General features: G+C 34.2%; 1 protein-coding gene across 27 annotated transcripts in view; it reads right to left on the minus strand.

The window, feature by feature from the left end:
- Nucleotides 1-17,544, minus strand: part of Ptprd (protein tyrosine phosphatase receptor type D) — a 2,195,185-nt gene that overhangs the window by 1,910,863 nt on the left and 266,778 nt on the right. For all 27 annotated transcript variants that reach the window (XM_075945536.1, XM_075945538.1, XM_075945537.1 and 24 more), the window contains exon 2: nucleotides 4,671-4,725. The gene's annotated coding sequence lies outside the window, so the exon portion shown is untranslated. The remainder of the gene's footprint in view (nucleotides 1-4,670; nucleotides 4,726-17,544) is intronic.

Consider the following 17,544-nt stretch of genomic DNA (forward strand, 5'->3'; position numbering starts at 1 on the left):
CTGAAACAAACTTTCCCTTCACCTATGTTACTTTTGGTTATGATGATTATCACAGCAATAGAAAGTAAACTAATATGTTTCAAGTTATGGCTTTGATCTTAACATCCATAAGAAAATAAAATTTACATTGATAATATTAATTAATATGTTCTAATAAATTATAAACATTCCATTGTTAAAAACTTTGAGGGGATTTTGCCAGCATATCTTTCTGTCAATCATATGTATGCCTAGTAACTATGGAGGCCAGATGAAAGTTTCAGATCCCCTTGGAATGAAGTTACAGATGGGTGTGAGTCACCATGTGGGTACTGGGAATTGAACCTAGGTCATTTGGAAAAATAGCCAGTGCTCTTAACCTTTGAGTTATCTCTCTAGTGCTCAACTTTTAATACATAAAAGTTGTGATATTAAACATATATATTAATCAAGACTATACATTAAATTATCATTTAATTCCTCATTTGTATGTGGGAATTTAAACAAATCAAGAAGTATAAATGTGATCAAAATCATATTTCAGTCAGAAAATATTTTTATTTATTTAATGAAAGAGTATTTCAATGTACAGTTCAGATTGACATTAAAGTTTGAATCCTCCCATGAAATCTTCAGAGTACTGTTCCATCATACCAATTGTCAGACATTTTAGTAAAATAAAAATGAAAATAAATGCAAATGGAAAGCAATCTCTGTATGCCTATCAGAAATATGATCCTCTTTGCTTAGTGCTGAGAAGAAGTCATAGGAACAGATTACGGAAGAACTGATGCACAAAAACAGTTAAGATGCTGTTCAAATGCAAGTAATAGTCCCATATTTTCACCAAAGCTTTGTTTTTCACAGAATCTATGACTTGGGCCTATATATCAAAGTGTATCATTAACAGTATAAAGGTATCTTTCATCTTATAACACATTTTCAAAAATCCTGTCTTTGTAAACCATAGCATTGGAAAATACATTACTTAGTTTCATTGGGAACACAGAAATTCTTGGTTTATGATATTCGATATTAAAAAGCAATGATACATTTTATTCTTTATCACATGAACCTCAATTTATTTTGAATCCAGAGAACAACTAAGAATGTATAAATAGAAGACAGTAGTGGAACTTCCGTAAGTCTTTGTGGGTAAGCCAAAGCCAGGATAGGAAATATGTTTTATACAGCCCTGTGTCAAGAGTAACGTTGTGCCTGGTCCCTGTACAAACTCCTTCTGCAGAACAAGTGACATTTAAGCATTTGTTAGAATGATTTTTGAAACAGCTGACTGAAATTTAATGCTAGATTATTATCTATTTGATCATAACCTTTCACTGAAAATACTTTTACAAATAAGTGAATGTAACAGACAAATTCTTTCAGTAACAAAGTATAGCATCCACCAATATCTACATTAGGCGGCAGACATGTACAATGGTACAGATAACTCACATCAAACAGTCACAAGACTGGCCTCTTTGACATTTCTTGTAGCTGTAGATAAAGCTGTGATGCTGTCTTTCTTTCACACCTCAAGCTTACACTCATCTTTTCATTATAGTCCTGAATAAATAGAATGTCAGATTTATATATAGAACTTGCTTGAATGGTTCCTACATCAAAGTGCTGCTTTCTTAAAAGAGCAGAACTGTTAATACACACTGACTTAGGAACATGTCTGATAGCAAAGACATTTCTTTAGAGAGAGGGTGTGAGCTTGTGCAATAGGAGAAAATATGAGCTATGCTATACAATGCACAACTTTAGTATATACACATATTACCAAAGTTATATATTACATATTAAATATATATATCATATACAAATGCATATATGATTTTTAGGTGTTCATAGGTGAGCTGAGGATATATATATGGCTTGGTAAATATAAAAGATCCAGGCCTGATGTTTTAAAACTGTAATTCTGGCCCTCAGATAGTAAGATGATGAAAAATTATCAAGGCCAGCCTGGTCTATGGGGCAAATATTAGACCAGTTTGGAGTACATTAGAACCTATTTTGAAAACCAATTTAGTAAATTAAAAGTGATACGATGTTTAAACTAAAATTTATAGCTAAAGTTTCAATTGAGCCATAAAAGGGGGAGAGGTTTGTTCAGAATTTTATAGTCATACTTTTTAAGATCATAATTAGTAAGCATCAGGATACTGTTGTCATTAATCAATTGAAGTCCCAGAGGAAACACTAAACATTGAAGGCATTCCTGAGGAATTTAGAAAAGACCTTCTTTGGAGATGTTGTCTTGTACTGAGAGTCTAGGTTAGGGGCTCTCTGCATTAAGGTTACATATAATCGCTGTGATGAAAATCATGGCCAAAACAACTTAGGGAGAAGATGGTTTATTTATCTTGGCTTCCACATCATGATTTATCATCAAAAGACATCAAAACAGGAAAATAAGCCAGGAAGAAACATGGAGGCAGGAACGAATATGGAGGTCATGGAGTATTTCTGATTGGCTTGCTCCCACGGCTTGTTCAGCCTGCTTTCTTAAAGAACTCAAGACTACCATCCTGGGGATGGTGCTACCCACAACACTCTGTGGCCTCCCCTTTCAATTCCTAGTTAAGAAAATGCCCTACAGCCTGATCATACGGAGACATTTTCATAATTGAGACTCCCTCCTTTCAAACGACACTAGCTTGCGTCAAGTTGACATACAACCAGCCAGTAAAGGGAATAACCCATAAGATCTTTCCTGCATGTTACAACCAAGCAGTTGATTTTTGTTTGTTTCTTCAGGGTGCTAAGTAATTCTTTTCTGTTATGAAGATTCTTTCATGGATGCTATTTCTTTGTTAACCTAGCAAAGCACTTTACTATTTTAATTCTGTCCTGGGACATAAACTAAGTAAGCACTCTTTAACTGTTCTCTCTTCCTAAAACACACATTACAGGAATACAGAGACATGCCTCCCCTAAACCTAAGGAGACTCTCTTCTAAAATCTTCTGCCAGAAGGGATAATATTCCAGAAAATTAAATACAGTTTATTTATTCTCATCTCATGGGACATATTTTCAATGTAGATTGGTAAGACAGGAGTCATTTATTAATTCAACAGATGTTTGTGATGTAAAGGGCAATTGAAAAAAAGTTTATTTTTTTATCTCTCAGTGTTATTATAGAAATCTGAATAAGGCTGATTAGAATGTCCACTGGTTATGAGCACTTATTGCTGTTCCAGAGGATGTGACTTTGTTCACAATTCCAGCTCCATGAGATTTGACAGCTCTTCCGGCTTCCATGGGCACCCACACATATATGACCAACCTTCTTTCAAACAGACTTTAATATATACATATATTATTTATTATATACATAATTAAATACATATTATTTAATATATACATATATATATAAAATCTCAAAACAGAAAATATATCTGGACAAATGAAAATACTTATACTTGGGAGGGACATGCCCCTGTTTTGCTTAGCAAATCAAAGTAAAATATTTTACTTTAATTTCTCAAACTATTGAATCATAAGCATTCATGCTCACAAATTAGTATGCACGACATATTTCAAAGCAACTTTGATTATTACATTAAACACATAAAAACAAATGACAAAAATATACAGGCTCAATACTTTTGATGGATTAAAAGACTTTTCTCGATATATCTCATCACAACTATTTGATAAATACCCCACTCTTCCTTAGCACATCGGTCACTTATCTACTCTCCATTACCAAAGTCTCTCAATTTGCTCCCTCCCCCTATGCTTCTATTTTTGTCTCTCTTACAAAAGGAATTGATTTATCTAACTACATATATCTATCGCTCATGCAACTCAAACTATTAATTGCTTCTTTTACCAATTCTTTCATAGTATGTCAGGTCAATTAAAGGCTCTCTCTCATGAATGTTCCTTCCACTTAACTTGGCAAGCTGTCAAGTCTCCAGATGTTATAGAGTTATGTATATGATTTCCCAACATTTCTTTCCTCATTTACAGATGTCATCGCATTTACTCTTTTTGTGGCAACAAGCTTTCCAGGAGTTGCTCTTAGGGGCAAAGCAAGAGCACAGATGTCTTAGAGCATGTATAGTGTCAACCCAAGCTGATCTTTAATTTTCTACTTCAGTATCTTGAGATATGAGTTACAGCACATATATTATAAGAACAGGCAGTTATAATCTAATATGTTACACAATTTCAATGATGACCACTTTTGCCATTGTTTCATAAGAACAAATTCATACAACACCAAGCATTGGCATCATCAAAGGCTTAGAGATAAAGTGCTATAATGTAGCTCTAACATTAAACACCTCTACAAACAACCAACCATCTTATAGCCTCGATTTATTTGCACTATATAGAGATAAACCACCTTTATTACAATGCTTTATGAAGATTAAATAAGAATAATCCCCTTAAGGCTGTAGGACACAGAAAGTTCTCAATGGGATGTTAATGACTTTCTTTTGATATCCCAACTCATCAGCTATTCATCCTCTTGAAAAAGATATCTGAAACACATTTGGAAATAGCAAGAAACCATGCAACATGTACACCATTGGTGCTGCTGCATCACTGTGGTAGAAAATAGGAACTGAGATTTTAAACTGTCTTATCTGAAATGAAAATCTATGTTTTTATATAGAGAAGAACTCAGAAGGAGGACGATTTAACTTGATCCACAGATAGTACTTACTAGTTACGCGATTTTCAGAGAGGTCCTTTACTTTTTTGATTCTTCATTTCTTCACCTGCAAAAATGAGAACATTATACTAGGTCTATGTTCTTTTGATATAATTAAATACATGTATTTATTCTGTGAATAAAAGTTTACTAAAAAGCAAAATATAAAAGCATTAGAGATAGAAAAGCTCTGAATGAGACAAAAAAAAAATCCATCTCCCATTCTCTCTCAAGCTCTCTCTCATAACTGAATAAACATGCTAATAGAAGATTTCATGCAACAGTAGAAGCTCATCATTTACTTAGTCCCAGTCAGAAAGTGTGTGTGTGTGTGTATGTTTGTTTGTGGGTTCATGAAGCATAAAATCTAACTTATGTATTCTCTAAATAGAAGAGTTTGGGAAGCTACAAGAGTTATCTTACCAGGTACTCTGAATGCATTTGTTTTTGAAAACTAAAAGTTCTTAATGGAATTCTACCATCCTGCCATTCCAATGCATACAAAATAAAATATATCCTCAAGTTATAACTTGGAACAAATGAAAGTGATAAAAATTGACATTTTATAGTTTAGCAATCATGTTTGTGTACAATACTTACTTGGATAAACTGTGTATCAATAATTTAAACATAAGTAAACATGTCCAGATGACTGCCGTACCACAGAATGTTTACTATAAAAATCTAATGCAAGATGTTAAGTATATGCTTTGGAGTGAGATAGATGGCTTTTAACATTTTAATGGAGTCTGGAAAATTTGCATCTCTAAGCAATTAGTTACTTGTAAAAGACAGATAATTATATTTATCCTTCTGCTTTTGTTTCTACTTTGTAATTATTAAATAATATTTGTTATAGGAAAACACAAGTTCATTCTGAGTACATAAATTATATTATTATTTCCCAAGTCCTGAATGTAATTCTCTACATAGTGACCATTGCTTCGGCACAGAGTGCTAACAACTCAGATTTTTAATGGCTTCTTGCACAGTGGTCTCTAAGTTTCTAACCTTTTGAAGCTGTTAAAACAAAGTCAAATAATGATACTGCTGTGACATAAGTGTATGCTAGAATCAATAGATTGTGCTTCTTGGAATAAATTGCAATTAAAGTGGGTAGTGCTTGATTGCTTGACAGTAGGCAGTCTCTCTGGCACACACAAAAAAAAAACCTGATGTTTCAGTCTACTTCATAAACTAATTAGTATGAACTTTATATGCATTTCATCTAAGAACCATCTATTGATATTGACGCCTGTCAACATCATGACTGAGCCATTGAATTTGTTTTTTAGTTAGAGATACTATTGCTTGTTTATTCCCATTTATAGCAATCATTTCAATTATGCATGATAGGAAGACATTTATGATATTTCTAAGTGATCATCCTAATAATTGTAAAATTTTAGAATTGACATCGGACTTTCAGCGTTTCTACACATTTAATAAAAAATAAATTACTAACTCAGAAATGGTAAAGGCAAAACAACAAGGTAGTGAAAGATTCATATTGCTGAATATTCCTTGCAATAGAAAATTCTTAGAAGTAATTGATATCCAGGCTAGAACACATAACAAAACAGACTTTCATTAAAAATTTGAATAATCTAAAGACAGAGTGATAACTATTATCTGGAAATGAGAAATGTACCTTCTAATGTATAACATTTTGTATTATTAATTTAAGCAAACTCTGTTTAGTTTCATATTCTATTTGCAATAAATTCCAGCATAATTTTTAGTGAATATTAGAAATTTAAATGCTAAAGTAAAATAAAAAATCTTTGATTATAAACTCAAGCCACTTAATGTGTGTTTTTCTCTAATATATATTCATTTACTACCATATCTGTTGCTTGGAATTTAATAAATGTTTGTTTGATGACCAGAAGAAAACGTGTATTTCCTCCCTGGTGTTACTAGTTCAGAATATTTAGAAAGATGATCTCCAAACAATAACTAATAAAAATAATACTGAAATAATAATTACCACAATTTATTGATATGTATCATGTTTACTTACTGAAACATATCTTATCTCATGTGTGTACAACCATAATAATAATATTTCCATAAATTGCCAATACACTTTTTGGTTATTGCATTATATGTGAGTAATAACATACATATCCATATATTTGTAAAATAATATGTATATTAAAAGTATAATTTTAACACAGACAATTTTTGCAGGAACTAAACCATATATGACAGATATGACAATAAATACACACAGCTTCACATCTTTTACAAATGATATGTATATTTTTCAAAACAAACAAAAACAAGAATTATGTAAAACCTTCAAACTGTTCTTTTCTACTGTCTCATATTTATGCTAGGAACATATTTTAAATACCTGTAAATTTCTCATTTGTTATTCCCATTTTATTTATTTTACCATATAATATAATTTATATTTTCTGAGCCTTATGTCTCACTGGCCTCCTTGCATTTGGACTGATTGAAATCTCCACTGTCCAGCAGCACATATGTCTTTCCATCCCCCAGAGCATTGCAATGACATGTGTTCCCTTTTCGGCTCATTCTAATCATCTGTGATCATTCATTGTCCTCGTGACTGCCAAAATAACTGATAAAAAAATGGAATGTTGTCTAGTTTTTAAGAGTCATCTTGAAGAGCTTTTTTGTAATACTACAAAGTGGTTTATTATAACATCCAAAGAAATTACTGAATAAATTTATAGCAAGAAAAAGACAACCAAGATGGTAATAGATCCATATGTAATACATTTGAACAATGTGTGAAATTGAGACAGTCACAGAAAAATCTATAAATTCTCTTGTACCTTAGATATTTAGGCCTTTCCATGAGGCCCCTTTGCTCATTGAATAAAGTAGATGTAACCGAAGGTTTCACATGTTGGCACAAGATGTCTAGTTTTGAAACATTGTCCTCCTATCATTTAAAGACTCCATTTAGGTTTTATATATTTTAGGAAGCATCTACATTAGTTGGTCTCCATATGATTTTCTACTCTATTACAGAGCTACAGTAATGAAAACAGCTTGGTATTGGAATAAAAACAGAGACACCGACCAATGGAATCGAATCAAAGACCAGGATATTAACCCACAAACCTATGAAAACCTGATTTTCGACAAAGGAGCTAAAAGTATACAATGGAAAAAAAGAAAGCATGTTCAATAAATGGAGCTAGTATAACTGGATGTCAACCTGAAGAAGAATGAAAATAGATCCATGTCTATCACCATGCACAAAACTCAAGTCCAAATGGATTAAAGACCTCAGTATAAATCCGAGCACACTGAACCTGACAGAAGAGAAAGTGGGAAGTAGACTGCAACACAGGGGCACAGGAGACCACTTCCTATGTATCACCACAGTAGCACAGACAATAAAAACAACATTGAATAAATGGGACCTCCTGAAACTGAGAAGCTTCTGTAAAGCAAAGGACAAAAAGGTTTTCCAGTGGTCTTTAGAGACTTTTTCATCTCAATATTCCCATCCTAAGTCCTCCTTTCCATTGACATTCCCATTTAACCCCCACTGTCTTTCTTTTTTTTATTTTTTTTCAAAATTTTATTTATTTATTTTTATTTATTTATTAAAGATTTCTGTCTCTTCCCCTCCACTGCCACCGATTTCCCTCCCCCTCCCCCAATCAAGTCTCCCTCCCTCGTCAGCCAAAGAGCAATCAGGGTTCCCTGCCTTGTGGGAAGTCCAAGGACCACCCACCTTCTTCCAGGTCTAGTTAGGTGAGCATCAAAACTGCCTAGGCTTCCACAAAGCCAGTACGTGCAGTAGGATCAAAACCCATTGCCATTGTTCTTGAGTTCTCAGTAGTCCTCATTGTCTGCTATGTTCAGCGAGTCCAGTTTTATCCCAGGCTTTTTCAGACCCAGGCCAGCTGGCCTTGGTGAGTTCCCGATAGAACATCCCCATTGTCTCAGTGTGTGGGTGCATCACTCACGGTCCTGAGTTCCTTGCTCGTGCTCCGTCTCCTTCTGCTCCTGATTTGGACCTTGAGATTTATGTCCGGTGCTCCAATGTGGGACCCTGTCTCTGTCTCCTTTCATTGCCTGATGAAGGTTAATATTTAGGAGGATGCCTATATGTTTTTCTTTGTGTTCTCCTTCTTATTTAGCTTCTCTAGAATCACTAACTATAGGCTCAATGTCCTTTATTTATGGCTAGAAACCAAATATGAGTGAGTACATCCCATGTTCCTCTTTTTGGGTCTGGCTTACCTCACTCAGGATAGTGTTTTCTATTTCCATCCATTTGCATGCAAAATTCAAGAAGTCATTGTTTTTTACTGCTGAGTAGTACTCTAATATGTATATATTTCATACTTTCTTCATCCATTCTTCTATTGAAGGGCATGTAGGTTGTTTCCAGGTTCTGGCTATTACAAACAATGCTGCTATGAACATAGTTGAGCATATACTTTTGTTGTATGATAGGGCCTCTCTTGGGTATATTCCCAAGAGTGGTATTGCTGGGTCCAGGGGTTGGTTGATCACGAATTTCCTGAGAAACCGCCAAAGTGGATGCACAAGTTTGCATTCCCATCAGCAATGGATGAGTGTACCCCTTTCTCCACAACCTCTCCAGCAAAGGCTATCATTGGTGTTTTTTATTTTAGCCATTCTGACAGGTGTAAGATGGTATCTTAAAGTTGTCTTGATTTGCATTTTCCTGATCGCTAAGGAAGTTGAGCATGACAAAGGTCTGATCTCCAAAATATATACAGAACTCAAGAAACTATACCGTAAAAGGCTAATCAATCCAATTATAAAATGGGGCACTGAGCTGAACAGAGAATTCTCAACAGAAGAAGTTCAAATGGCCAAAAGACACTTAAGGTCATGCCCCACTGTCTGTCTTTCTTTTTCTTTTTTCTTTTTTCTTTTTCTTTTTTTTTTTTTTTTGATTTTTTTGAGACAGGGTTTCTCCGTAGCTTTTAGTTCCTGTCCTGGAACTAGCTCTTGTAGACCAGGCTGGCCTCGAACTCACAGAGATCCGTCTGCCTCTACCTCCCGAGTGCTGGGATTAAAGGCGTGCGCCACCACCGCCCGGCTCCCACTGTCTTTCTATAACTGTTTATTCTATTTCCCTTTACTTGAGAGATCCTTCCTTGCACTCTGCTACTTGAATCCAAATTTCTATGGTTATATTGCTTTTAGCGTTCATGTTGAAGACTTAAAAGCTAACATCCACCTATAAAGGAAGGCATACAATATCCAACTTGGATTTGGGTTACTTCACTAAGAATGACTTTTTTATAGATGCATACATTTACCTGTAAGTTTCATAATTTCATTTTTTAAGTGCATCAAAATAGTCCATCCTGTAGAAGAAATGTACTTCAACTTTCACTTCTCTGATAGCTACTATGAGTGAATATTTAATTTCCTGAGAACTGTGACCATTTCTCCAGCCCATCTATTGACGTTTTTTTTATTTCTAGTTTATTTTATAGATTTTTTCCCTTTATTTTCTAGATCCTCTGTTAAATGTATAGATAACAAATATTTTTCCCCAATCTCTAGGCTGCCTCTGCATTCTGGTCACTGTTTCCCCTGCTGTGCAAAGGAATTTTCACTTCACAAGGTCCTGTTTACTAGTTATTAGCTTTATTTCCCGATTAAATAGAGTCACATAAAAACGTCATGAGTATGTCTATGTTGTGAAGGTTTTCACTAGATTTTCCTTAAGCTTTTTGAGTCCTACATTTCACCTTAGGCATTTATATTTTCTGAGCCTTGCTGGCCCTCTTGCATTTGGACCAGCTTCCGTCCCCAGTGTCCAGCAGCACATCAGTCCTCCCGTCCCCAACAGCACTACAGCGACATGTACTCCCTTTTGAAATGGATCCCAAGCACAAAGTGAGAATGGAATGCTGTTTTATTCTCCTCCCGAAGCATAATTCACTTTTCTTACTGCTGTTTGTTGAAAACATTTTCTTTACTGAAATGAGTATTTATTTTATCTTTGGTGAAAAATCAGGTAGCTATGGCTGTGTGGGGCTATTTTTTTTTTTTAGTTATTTTAATTTCAGTGTGTTTTTTATATAGTTTAAGTAGGTACTAATAAAGATTATCTAATTCTTATGAGCGGACAGTGACCATAGTTTCTGACAGGCAGACAGCAAGTACTCAATGAATGCTTCTTATATAAATTTAAAGTCATCAAACTAGTTATGATTAATATTTATTAGATTTTCTGATAATCTCAATTTTTACAAATTTAGAAATGTGTCTAACATATGTCAATGTAAAAGGAAACACAAAAATTAGTAACTTATAAAATTTATAACAGTATAAGTAACTGGTTTACTTAAAGAAAAGACTCTAATATCAAAATGTAGAGACAAGACTAGAGGGACCAAAACTTAACATAACAGAGGCTCTATATGAGAAATACAGAGCCAACATCATCCTGAATGGAGAAAAGCTTGAATAAATTCCTTCAAGATCAGAGTGACAATGAGACAGGGCTGTTTACTATCTTCCTTCCCTTTCAATATACTATTTGACATACTAGCTAAAGCAATATAACAAGAATAGCCAATCAAAGGGAAGAAAGAAGTCAAATTCTCCCTATTTGCAGGTGTTGTGATATTATATATAAGATATGCCTATCATTAGAAAACCAAAAATGATCAACAACTTTCACAAAGAGGCAGAATATAATGTCAACTTACAAAAAACCAAAATGCTTCTATACATGCAAACTAAACATACAGGCTCATAAAGTGATTATAAAAACATGCCTATTCACAGTAGCCTCAAAATATCTGGGAATAAACCTACCCAAGGAGGTAAAAGACATCAACAATAAAATGTTAAAATGCTTAGGAAAGAGATTGAGATAGAAAGTAGAAAACAGAAAAATCCACATGTTCATGCATTGGAAGAAAACAGCAATTATACCAAAATACATCAGAAATTTAGTGTCATCTTTTCCTCAATACAAATTGAAAAATAATTCCTATTGCACACATAGAAGCACAGAAATCCATAGTTAGACCATAAAATTCTGAACAAAATTAACAATATTTAGGATTGTGGGTTAAGAAGCCAGAATCCAAACAGAGCTATAGTAATAAAAAGAAGTATGTTACTAGCACACAAACAGATATGTACACCAAAAGAACAAAGTAGTAAAAGATGCAAACATGAGCACACACATTTAAAGCCACTTGCTGTTAGAAACTGATTCCAAAAAGAGACAGCATCTTCAACAAATTATTCTAGGAAAATCAGTTGTCCACAGGTAGAAGAATGTAATAAGGCCCATATTGCAGAAGAACTCATTCCAAATGGAAATCTAAAACATTGGAACTTGTAGAAGAAAACATGGAGTAGAGGAAAACCTTCATCATATAGGTGTAGGAAGTAACTTTCAGTGTTGGACACAATCCACTAAAAATGTAAGGGCAAATGATGACAAATGGGACCTCATAAAACTAAAACACTTCCGTTGAACTAAAGAAACAATCAATCAAAAAAAGAGGAAGCCCAGAGACTGGTGATACTCCTTATCAGCTACACATTTGGAAGTGTATTTATGTCCAGAAAATCAAATAGCAAAAAAATGAAGAAAAGCTAATGACCCAATAAAAAAGTGAATTGTGATGTTAACAGCATCCAAAAGGAAAGAAAAAATAACTAATAAATGTATCAAAAAGTATTAATCATCTTTAGTCATTAGGGAAATATAAATTGCAACAACTTTGAGACTTTATCCTATGCCAGTCAGAAAGGCTAAAATGAAGAAAACAACTGACAAATGTTGAAGTCGTAGGGTCTTGCTGAGGGAAGGAAGTTCATCACTGGTCACAGGTCTGAGATGACATAGTCTCACCTAACTTTCAGGGGGTTTGTTTGTTTGTTTTTACTTTCTCTCTGACATGATTTTATGTTTTAAAATATAATCATTCAGGTTCCTACTCATGTCCAGCGTGGATATATTGCTATAATATATCCATGCTATAATAGTGTCTTACATTCCAAATATATAATCCCATACAAACTATTCAAAAGGAAGGAAGGAAGGAAGGAAGGAAGGAAGGAAGGAAGGAAGGAAGGAAGGAAGGAAGGAAGGGAAATAAAACAACTAACAAATGCTAACAACAGAAACATTCATTCACTATTGGTGGGATTATACACTGGTACAGCCATGCCACTCTTTGACATGTGTCCAAAGTACTCAATATTATACTCCACAGATCCTTCTTACACAGGCATTTTCATTGCTGTTCTATTCACAATAGCTAGGAAATGTGAACAATTTAACTCTCCTTTAACAAATGAATAGTTAATGAAAAACATGGTGCTTATACATAATGGAATACTATTCAGTAGTAAAGAAAAATGAAATTTGCAGGCAAATGGAAATAACTAGAAAAGTAGGAAACCTAGTCTCAGAAAAACAAATGTTTTATGTTCTCTATCTGTGGTTTCTAGGTATAAATCTTCAGTTGTGAATATATAATTTGACATACCTGCCAAAATAGGGAAAGGGAAATGAGACTCTGGCAGGGAGAGCTCTAGAGAGGAGAATAGCAATATACAAGTAATATGAATACAGATATTAGAAAATTAGAAACTTGTTTTAATTGGGAATGGAGGAGGAAGTCAATACAGAAAGAGAGTGGAGGGAAAAGTAATCTTGAGTATGTTTGAAAAGCCATAAAGAATTATTTCATTCTATATTCACCTAAAATTACAGGTAATACATCTAACTGTCTGTGTCTAGCTTAAATAAATTTATGGAATTTGATGTGATAAGATTCTTTCCAAGAGTCATACACTATATAACAAAAACACCACTAATAAAATCTTGAGAAATTGCCTTTAGATTTGTTGATTATGCGAGTCCAAGAAAGTTCCAAAACAATACAGGGAACTACGATTGCCCTTGGACTCCTCCCACAAGTTTATGTTTAAGCCCTTGTTACTGAAGTTAACAAATGATTCAAACTTAGAGCTCAGAAGCTGATCTGACACTGGCTGGAAAACCTCATTTTAGAAGACTAGCTTTCATAGTATCCTAAGGCGAAATCCAAGCTATTGATAAAAAAATAAAATAAATAAAACCAGAAGCAATAATCTTATCTATCTCTGACAATTGTAAATCACAACAACTATCATTATGAATCCCTAAAGATCCCATTTAGTGATGCTTGTCTTGGTAGTAGCCAACATCTACCAACAATGATCTTGGTAGTAACCAAAATCTGCCAACAAGGATCAGAATGGATTCTTTAAAATCCTATTGTGTGAGGTATGTCTTGGTAGTAGCTAACATCTGCCAAATTTGACTTAAGAACATATGACCAGAAGAAAAATAATGGCGCCTAGTGCTGGAAACCCAGCTAACTAAGAAGAGCTGGTAAAGTGAAGGCTCTCAGAGGAGAGCCACTTCACTAAACCAGCATAATACTTAGCTGCATTGTAAATACTTATCATTTCCCCCTTAAACATAACTCTCATAATACATCTTCAATTTTTATTGACCAGAGAGAGCCACTACTCCAAAGGGAGAGAACAAGTGACTGTGAGGTGTCCAACATCAAGTTCTACAGCTACAACACAATGCCTACACCTATGACTCAGGGGACATTGAGAAAGAGGTGACAGAAAGATTGTAAGAGCCACAGAAGAAAATGTAATATAAGATTGTGTCTTCTAGATATAACACGTTAGCCACACTCATGAATCCCAATGAATATGGATAACTAAACAAGAACTGAACAATGAAAAAATCAATTGACTTCTTAAATGAATGAGGGGCCCAACAGTAGATGAAGAACTATGGGAAATTAATGACTGCTGACGTAGGGAGGATTAGTTTTCCTAAAGAATGAGCCTCTCTAATCAATTATATAATAACAAGATGTTGTCACTAAAATATATATACATACAAGCAGTACTAAGCAGATATAGTAGATTATATTTCATATATATATATATAATTAAAAATAAGGAGTCAAGAAATACTGAGAGAGATGGGTGGGAAAGGTAATCAGAGTGGTTGGTGGAAGGACAAAAATGTGAGATTTGAGTAAAATAAGGTTTATTAAAACATACACATAAATGCTCACTTTAATACTACTTAGAACAAAAACTTTTGCTCTCTACAAGGGAAATAAATGTCTTACTGATTTTGATGTGCCCTAGATTAAATTTATATTGTGTAGTTAATGATGAGTCATATTTAAAATTTATTAATGAATTAATTTATCAGTTTCCTTATCAGAATGTGTAAGAAATAAAAAACAATGCCCAAAATATGATGATGAAATGAGCATAGGATTACATATAAAGATGTACACTACTATCATTTAATAAATGGGGGAAATTATGCATACTATGTGCTTTTATGAAATGATTTATTCTCAATTTTAAAGATATCACAACATTTCTCCAAGTTCCGTAAATCATCTAACCAAAACTCTTGTAGCAGAATGTTAAGATCCCTGTTGAATTGTTGGTCAGGACTGTACAAGAGACTTCTATAATACCATAGCCTATTTCTATTGCACTTAGTTGCCTCTCAGACTTGGGAAGAAAGTTTCTATTGATAAAGATTCCATGCACATTGGACACAAGATCCAGAGGACCTGATCTGAGTCTGACATGAAAGTCTCCTCTCTGAGGACTAGCTTTCCTGGTATCATAAATCATTGTACAGGCTTACAAAGGAAACAGCCAATCAGTTCTACTACCCAGCTAGGACATCTATGAACCACGGAAATAAACAGTATATCAAGTTAGTCCAAGGGGTACAATAGGGTAAACATACCTTTGTGGTCACACATATTTCTCTAATTGGTCTTAAAGCCTGTTCAGCATGACTGGTACTGAAAATCTAGCCACCAACCTGGGACTAGTAGAATAATGAATCTTAGAGGAGACCCAACAAATAAACACATTACTAAACCAGCATAATCCCTCAGCACATTACAAATTACACCTATACTCACAGTGGTGTAGTTCTCATTGCATTACTTTGAATTGATATAAAACTATAACCAATTAAATGCAGAGAACCAGAGTCCTTGTGGTTTCTGTTCCCAATTAATAAGTCCACAATATAATTCTTATACTTAAGGCTCACAGTTCATTGCTGAAGACAGTGTAGGAAGATTGTAAAGGTAGAACGAATAGAAAAGTTTGCTGTAAGATTATGTTCCTTGAAATGTCAGAAAAGCTTAAGCCCATGAAGCCTCATCCACATGGCTGCCTAAACAAGACTTAAACAACAATGACACCAATTGACATGCCAATGTGAAACAGGGACAAGTCATGAGGCCTCAACTCTAGAAAGAACTAGAGACAAATGGTAAATGAAGAAAACAGAGAAAGTTGTTTGTTTCAGGGTAAAAACACCCAATCAGTTACTCAATACCAATTGGTCAGCAATGAGATCATACACATAATAGTAACTATTATACAACTCAGCAGGTTGTATTCGTGAATGTGTGTGTGTGTGTAAAAGCAATTAAGGAAATAGAGGCCTTAAATCTGAGAAGGGTAGATTGGTGTGGGAAGCTCTATGTTTTGCTTTTGTTGTTTAGTGAATAAAGCTGTTTAGGCCAGTAGCTTAGTAGAATAGTGCAAGGTGGGAGTTCCAAGCAGTTACAGGAGAGAGTATGCAGAGTCAGTGAGAAGCCATGTAGCATACCAATATATGCTAGTTCAATCCAAAAAAAAAAAAATCTGAGAGGGCTTGGAAAGGAATTCTAGACACTAAAAAGCAAAGTTTAGCCGCATTGTTTTTTTCAAATAAGTTCTGTTCGCTGGCTATAGATCCTATAAGAGAGGTCTTCCTGATTCAGAGGTAGCAGAAAAAATAATAATATAATAAAGAAAAAGTAAGTAAATAAATAACAGCAGTTTCCTGAGTAGTGCTGCCATAATGAACTCTAGCTTTTTCAGGAGTCTAAGCACTTAAATGAGGTTTGTGAGCACTGTGTTACAAACTATTTAATGGTGTCACAGACCGTGACCCTGGATTTGCATTGGCAGAAACCATGCTTCCACCATGTTGGACTGGGTGTAACAAGCAGGCAGGGCCAATTGGTTCCAATTCATGCCTGTTTATCATTAAAGAAAAGCTGTAGTGGTCAGAAAAGGATTATGGATATGCAATAAAGACAGATTCAGGTGAAAAAGACCTCTAAATGGGTAACAGTATTGAATAAATGTACTTAGGCTTGAGAGAGTGATAGGAAAAAGAGTATAGATGGTTATAATATAAAAGAATACAGACAGTCATAGATTAAAGGATTAGGATAATAAAATAAATATTAAACTTGTAAAAAAAGAAATCGTGTAAGAGCAAATATAACGTGTAAAGATGAAATATACATAGAAAGTCTAAATTATGTCTATTATTGTTTTTCTTTTAATTTTCTGACTGTTGAACTGTGTACAGAGAGATATATCATTGTTCAGGATGTTAAGTTAAACCAACATACATGCTTTAGAGGTATCTTGACTTCAAAATTTGGGTCTAAAGATATGTTGCTTTAGAAAAGAGGTTCTGCTTTTATTTCCACAGAGGATGTTTTTTTTTCAGACTAATGTGAGAGGATGTGGATTTTTTCAGACTAATGTGGTCTGATGAACCAAGACCCCCCAAATGTCACTGTGAACACCCCCAAAAATTACTTTGCCCAACCAAAAGCAGGAAACAGTTTTAGAGAACTATGCCCAAATTCCCAAATATTGTTTATAAATCTTTGCTTATATTTAAAGGGGAATATATACTATAGCAATGAATCCTTTTTGCATTTGTATGGATCTTGCTCTATTGATACAAATTTAAGCTCAATTTTATATGTATATTTCTGCTCTTGATTAAGGTATTGTCTTTGTTCAGCTC

This window comes from Microtus pennsylvanicus, chromosome 13 (genome assembly GCF_037038515.1).
Source record: "Microtus pennsylvanicus isolate mMicPen1 chromosome 13, mMicPen1.hap1, whole genome shotgun sequence".
NCBI classification, from domain to species: domain Eukaryota; kingdom Metazoa; phylum Chordata; class Mammalia; order Rodentia; family Cricetidae; genus Microtus; species Microtus pennsylvanicus.